Raw genomic sequence first — 7,840 nt, forward strand, 5'->3', positions numbered from 1 at the left:
GCCTTTGTAAGAGTACGGGCGAAGGTGAAAAGGGTGAGGTGAGAGGGAGGGAGATACGCCAACTGCTCGCTGGCCAGGGCCGGTCACTGGCTGCGGCCTCGGCGGCGCTGCTGGGCATCGTCTTCTCTGCCTCCACATCCAAGCTTTCTGCTCTCTCGATCTGTGTCTGGCCGGAGACTCATCTCTCCGTCGAGATCCTACCGGTCATCATGTGAGGCCGGGCGAACTGACGGGGCGATGAGGGGCCGTCTTCGTGTCCGCCGCTTAACTTTAGCACCGGCAGCTATGCCAGAGCTCCTTGCGGTGGGCGTGGAGAAGGTTGAGGAGGAGGAAAGGATAATGGCTGAGGAGTGACTTTCTCGGGCCATCGAGATCACACACCTCTCATTGCCAGTAACCAGGCCGCACGTTCATGGAGTCGAAGATAGAATCGGCACGTGTTTATGGGCGCGTGGGAGTGATCCTGAGTTGGAGGAGGAAATTGACGAGGAGAGCGAGCAAGAGGACGACCTTGAGTCCGTTTCGTTGCCGGAGTTCATCCGGAGTGCGATGGAATTGGGCTTCACGGTGCCAGAACTTCTGCAGGCTGAAAACGAAATGCCATCGCCGACCAGTCAAGTACCTATCGTGGAGGGGTCGATTGTAGCGAAGATCCTCAACACGATGGTTAAGCATGCTTCATCAAAACCTGCCCGACGGCCATGGTGGGGACCTCTGCCGCCACCACGGGTATCCCCGAAGCGAACGTTGGGAGATGCCATCGAGGCAGCAACGGTACGTCCTGGTTTTTCTTCTCGTTCATGGCTTTCTGGTTCATCTCCAACAGCTTCTTCCAGCCCATTCTCGGCGATCGCCGGAGACGGCGCAGGTGATTAATTCACGATCCTTGTTTTTCGGATCTGGGCATTCATTGAAAATTTCAAAACTAAAAAATAATCCGATTCTGGGGACTGGTGTTGGCCCATCTGATTTGGATTTTTCGTTTAAATGCATGCACAAAAAGAATGGGCCGTCAGATTTTAATCTTGGGCCTAGACGTACCCTACCGTCCTACTGCCGGCCTGGTTTCCCTTTTCGCAAGAACAGGCACAGGTGGAAAAAAACCCTAGAGCACCACACGCTCGTTCACGTTTCGTCACCGCCTCGTCCTACGTCGAGGTCGCTCGTCGAACCATGGAGAACGGTGGTGCGCAGGGGGGATCTCATGGGAACCAGCAGCGAGGTGGTGGCGTACACCGCGGCAACGGCCGCGGACAAGGCGGCATGGTTGGTCGCGGTGGCGGCGGCTTTCACGCCACCAACTAGGGCTTTCACCCTGGCTACGGTGGTGGTGGTCGTGGTTATTCGGGCCGCAGCGGCGGCCGCTACAGCAGCGATCGAGGACGTCACGACGGCAGCAACTACGAAGGACGTGGAAGGGGAGGCGCTGGTGGTCGCCACGGCCGCGGCTATGGCCAAGCCGATGGCAGTCACCAGGGCTCTGGAGACCAGCAGATCGAGGATGCACTTAGGGGACAACCTATTGTTCCCAACGTGCATGGCGACGGGCCACCAACCCCGACGCTACCTGCTGATGTTGCTGCTCTTCTTCAACAAGCTCTTGCATCTCTTCATCAAGGAGCGCACCCGCCTCCAGTTAAGGACAACGTCAAAGCCATGGCGAAAACAACCAAGCCAAAGGAGGGTAATGCTGCTTCTGAACTCGTGCCAATTCACAATATGTCTAAAGCAACTCCGTCAAATGAGGCACCTCAATCATCTGCCCAAGCTGCAACTAGAGATAGCAGTGGCAAAACGCCGTACTGCTATTGATGTCTCACAAAAGGCCATGTTCGAGAGGATTGTGATGCTGGTATGTATTGTGAGATCTGTGATTGCGTTGAGCACTTCACATCCAGATGCCCAAAATTCCGTGGAGATAAGCCATGTGCTATACCCTGTGGGTATGCAGTAGAGGGATTGGGTTTCTATCATATCCCACAATCAGTTACATCACAACAGAGAAGTGATCCGAGGCCAGTAGTGATTAGAGTTACAGATGGTACACTAACCATTCCTAATGTAATTTCTGAGCTCGAGCGGCTGATTCCTGGGAAGTGGAAGTGGAATGTTGAGAGTAGTGGTAATAGCAAGGCCAGTAGTGATTAGAGTTACAGATGGTACACTAACCATTCCTAATGTAATTTCTGAGCTCGAGCGGCTGATTCCTGGGAAGTGGAAGTGGAATGTTGAGAGTGGTGGTAATAGCAACACTTTCAGAACCTTGTTTCCATCAAAAACTAAACTGAAACGTATGGCAGAATGGGGAGTTGTGCAAACAAAGTTCAATAATACAAAGCTCAAGATAGAGGAGCGAACTATGGGAGATAAAGCCAAGTTTGCTTTGCCAAAAATTTGGGTGCAGTTCACTGGCCTACCCAATGATCTCCATGACTTCCTAACCATTTGGGCCATTGGCTCGATACTAGGAGTCACGAAGGCGGTCGACATGAGATTTACTAGACAACATGCAGTTTGTCGCTTGCTGGTTCTAGTACTTGAGCCCAATCTCATTCCACAATTTGTAGATATCGTTATAGGTGACTACTTATATGAGCTACAATTCATGGTTGAGATTAATAGTGATGCTAATAATCCGGAACCAATGGACATGGATCACCATGGAAAAGAGGATGGTGACAACAACAAAGGCACGAGGGAGAACAACAAAGCACCAGGCACACAGCAAGGCGCAGCTAATGGCAAGGAGGCTAAAGAGTCTAGAAACAACAGTGATGCACTGGTTTTACCTGGGGGGGACTCTAATATTGATACTCATAGGCGTAACAGCCTGGCGAGCAAGGGAGCTGCCATCCAGATTACAGCACCAACATTGCAGAACAAGCATCCTATTTACCGTATACAAGATCCTGGTTCAGATGGCTTGCTGGTAGCAAATAGTGGCACGTCTACCACGGTCGTCGAGGCACTTGGTGATAACATTGCTGCTGTCACAAATGCTGAGGCCAATGGTAAAGAGCTACTGCAAGAGGGTGGCGTGCAGATGGAGAATCAGGAGCTAGGCGCTAAGCTGGGCCTTGACGAGGGGGTTTCTCCAATGGGGGTGCATGGTGAAGAATCTGAGCTGGACAGTGATGAAGTTGAGCGTGAGCTGGAGCGCTTTGGAATGTCCGATGTGGAAAGCACGGCGCCGTCAGTTGATGAACTGGCGGCCATCCCGGAGGCATCGCCAGTCCAAGCCACGGCGCGCAGGAGCAAGCGCCAAGCGGAGACAGCGGACGAGGTGTGCCTCGACAAGGCTGAAAAGCTCAAGGCATCACGCTTTGAAGGTGACACCAAACATCCCAACTCTTTTCTAAATTTTTCAGATGACCTTATTACTTCCAAGTACAATAGTATTGGTATTTCCCTAGGAGCTGATTTTACTAGTGTAAAGGGGTCGATAGATCATTTGAAAAAAATAGAATTGGATTGGATGCTTGATTTACATGTTGTTGATAAAAAAACTAATGTGTTAGAAAAAGAGGAAAAGGAATTGGCCGAGGAAGAGGAGTTGGATAAATTTATTCTTAATCACTTGTGTGGGGAGATTATGGAGGAGGTAATGGATTTAGGCAATGATCAAGTTGATCTTATTGCTTCAAAAACAAAACCAAAATCCAAAAAGAGTAAAAAAGGCCGAGGAATCCATATTCCAAACTCTGTATAATGAAAGGAGTTTTTTTTAGAACAGTGATGGGTTTAAAGACAAAAAAAACACAAATTCATCTCAGATCTCACAAAAGAACATAACCTCAGTTTCATCGCTATATCGGAAACTAGTAGGAAGAACTTTACATCCCCTTTTCTTAAAAATTTGTGTGCTAGACGAGATTTTCTATGGCATGTCAAGGAGCCTAGAGGACGCTCAGGCGGGATTCTCTTAGGAATTGATCTTAACATCTATGACATAGGAGCAGTAGATGAGGGCGATCACTATGTTAAATTCTATTTGTGCACCAAAATGGATGGCTTCAAATGGGCTTTGGTGGTGGTCTATGGTCCAGCACAAAATAAATTGAAAGAACAGTTTTTAACAGAGTTAGTTAACATGTGTAGTCATAAAAAGTTACCTATTCTTGTGGGTGGTGACTTTAATATTTTAAGAACTCCGTATGACAAAAATAATGACAATTATGACAGTCGCTGGCCCTTTTTGTTTAATGCAATTATTGATGACTAAAACTTAAGGGAACTAGAAATGTCTGGAGGAAAATACACATGGGCTAACTCTTTACCAAACCCTACTTATGAAAAATTGGACATAATTTTAATGGCCACAAAATGGGAATAGAAGTTTCCCCTATCCACTGTGATTGCCTTTCTAGGGATATATCAGACCACACGCCTTTACTGCTAAATATGGGAGGAGCATCATCTGATAGTAATCAACCAATATTTAAATTTGAACTAGGTTGGTTGCTCAGAGATGGCTTTATGGACATGGTAAAGAAAGTGTGGTTTGAAGAAGATACAGGCTCTACACCCATGGAAAAATGGCAAGCTAAAATTAGGAGGCTTCGGCAGTTCCTTCGGGGATGGGCAAAAAATGTAAGTGGGGCAAACAAAAAAGAAAAGAAAGACATACTTGATGCTCTTGATGTGCTGGATAAAAAAGCGGAACATTCTTTTCTATCTACACGTGAAATTGATGTTAAACAATGCTTGAAAAACCGCATAGCACAACTTCTACGTGAAGAGGAAATTAAATGGTATCAAAGGGCAAAAACAAAGGATTTATTAGAAGGTGGTTCTAATACAAAATATTTCCAACTTATTGCTAATGGAAAACATAGGAAGACTAGAATATTTCAAATTCAAGATGGGAATCAAGTAATAAGTGGTGATAGAGATTTAAAAAAGTTTAGTACCACATATTACAAAGGCCTTTTCGGTCCTCTAGAAGAAAATAATTTTCGACTAGACGAGACGCGTAAGGATGATATCCCGCAAGTGACAGATCTAGAAAATGAAGCTCTTGTTGAACGATTTACAGAAGAGAAAGTGAGAAAAGCTATCTTTCAAATGGAGCATAATAAAGCACCTGGGCCAGATGGTTTCCCTGCTAAATTCTATCAGGCCTTTTGGGGTACAATAAAGGATGATTTAATGGCTTTATTTGAGGATTTCCACAATGGTACACTTCCCCTTTTTAGCCTTAACTTCGGCACAATAATCTTGTTGCCCAAATGTAAAGAAGCTAGTAGAATTCAGCAATACAGACTTATATGTTTGCTGAATGTTAGCTTTAAAATCTTTACAAAAGTAGCTACAAACAGAATCACCACAGTTGCACAAAAAGTTATTAGTCCTACACAAACAGTTTTTCTACCTGGTAGAAACATCATGGAAGGTGTCGTGATTTTGCATGAAACCATCCACGAGTTGCACAAGACAAAGCAGAATGGAGTCATATTTAAAATAGACTTCGAAATGGCATATGACAAAGTAAAATGGTCTTTTGTTAAACAAACTCTAGAAATGAAAGGCTTTTCTCATAAATGGTGCCAATAGGTGGATTCATTCATGAGAGGAGGACACGTGGGCATTAAAATAAATGATCAAGTAGGACAATATTTTCAAACAAAGAAAGAATGGAGACAGGGAGATCCGTTGTCTCCTATCCTTTTTAACATAGTGGCAGACATGTTGGCCATCCTTATAAATAGAGCTAAGGTGCAAGGACAAATAAAAGGTGTCATCCCGCATCTGATTGACGATGGTTTGTCGATACTCCAATATGCGGATGATACTATACTCTTTATGGACCATGATCTAGAGAAAGCAATCAATCTAAAGCTACTCATGTGTGCTTTCGAACAATTGTCTGGACTCAAGATCAATTTCCATAAAAGTGAAATCTTCTGCTTTGGAGAGGTACAACAATGTGAAGCTCAATACTCACAGTTGTTTGGTTGCCAATCAGGGAATTATCCTTTTAAATACCTCGGTATCCCGATGCACAATAGAAAATTAAGCAATGGGGATTGGACCATTATTGAACAATGGTTTGAGAAGAAATTAAGTAGTTGAAAAGGGAAACACCTATCGGTGGGGGGCAGATTGGTGTTGATTAACTCAGTTTTAATGAGCCTAGCGATGTTTATGCTTTCTTTCTTTGAGGTCCCAATGGGAGTCCTAGAGAAATTGGAGTATTACAGGTCCCGTTTCTTTTGGCAAAGTGATAATCACAAAAAGAAGTACACTAGCTAAATGGAGTATTCTGTGTCAACCAAAAGATCAAGGAGGCTTGGGCATAAAAAACATAGACATTCAAAACCAGAGTTTACTAAGCAAGTGGTTGTTTAAACTGATCAATGAGGATGGCCTTTGACAAAATCTTCTAAAGAGAAAATACATAAAGGATAAACCAATTGCGCAGGTTAAAAAAAGACCAGGTGACTCACAGTTTTGGTCGGGCTTAATGAAGGTTAAAAACAAGTTCCTGAACTTAGGTAGCTTCCAACTAAACAACGGTGAGAACATCAGGTTTTGGGAGGATAAATGGCTGGGCAATTTCACTCTTAGTCAACAGTATCCTTCTCTATATACCATTGCAAGAAAGAAGCATATTTCCATTGCAACGGTTTTCAATTCCATTCCTTTAAATATCTCTTTCCGACGTGGTTTGGTAGGGAATAATTTGGTATCATGGTATAACTTAGTTGCAAGTGTAGCTCAAGTAAGATTGAATGATAGGGGAGATGTCTTTAAATGGGATTTACACCAAAGTGGAATTTTCTCTGTCCATTCAATGTATAGTGCTTTAATTTGCAATGATCATGTAAGGCAGAATAGGACCTTGTGGAAGACAAGGATTCCCCTTAAGATTAAAATTTTCATGTGGTACTTGCATAGAGGAGTTGTGCTAACTAAAGAGAATCTAGCTAAGCGTAATTGGCATGGTAGCAAAAAGTGTGTGTTTTGTTCACATGATGAAACTATCCAATACCTTTTCTTTGATTGTCATTTTGCAAAATTCCTTTGGAGAGTGGTACAGTACACTTTTGGCTTGGTACCACCAACGAGTGTTGCTCAATTTTATAATGATTGGCTATTTTTCTTTGACTGTAAATCTAAAACGCAATTATTATGTGGAGTTTCTGCGCTTTGCTGAGCTCTATGGTTGAGCAAAAATAATATTGTTTTTGACAAATCTCCGATGAAAACTTATATGCAGGTATTGTTCAGGGCCACACATTGGCTTCGGATGTGGTCGCTGGTTCAAAAGTGTGATGATGATACCAACTTGTTGAAGGATGCATGCCGATCACTGGAGACAATAGCTATGCAAATTTTCGCCAACCATGGATGGAGATTTAACAATAGGATTGCTGCTTAATAAATTCTCATGAGAACTTTGTTGGTGTCTCCTATTTACTTTTTTGAACTTTATGAGTGTGTTTGCAGACGGAGGTGCTGCAGTTTGATGTAATAAGTGGGTTGTAGGCTGTAGCCTCTAGGAGGTCAAGGCCGGGACGTTTTTTTCCATCATCTAAAAAAGCTAATGTGGTGGTAACAGTAGATGATCCTTGCCAGAACAACAGCAAGGTGGGTGAAGGTAGTCAATGAGTTTCAGTAGTGGATATGGGATAGGAATGCTGATTTTAACTTGAACTCCTTGTGATTTTGGTCTGTTAGTGTTTTGGTAGATATCACGAGGACTAGAGCAAGTTTAATAGTAGGCGAGATGCCGACGAAATCCTATGTGTGTGAGAGAGAAACAAAGAAATAGAAAGAAGCAGACGCCTGGCGATGCGCCCACCCGAAGTCGGCGAGAACATATCACTGACTCTATTTC

This window comes from Panicum virgatum, chromosome 3K, assembly GCF_016808335.1.
Source record: "Panicum virgatum strain AP13 chromosome 3K, P.virgatum_v5, whole genome shotgun sequence".
In the NCBI taxonomy this organism is placed as follows: domain Eukaryota; kingdom Viridiplantae; phylum Streptophyta; class Magnoliopsida; order Poales; family Poaceae; genus Panicum; species Panicum virgatum.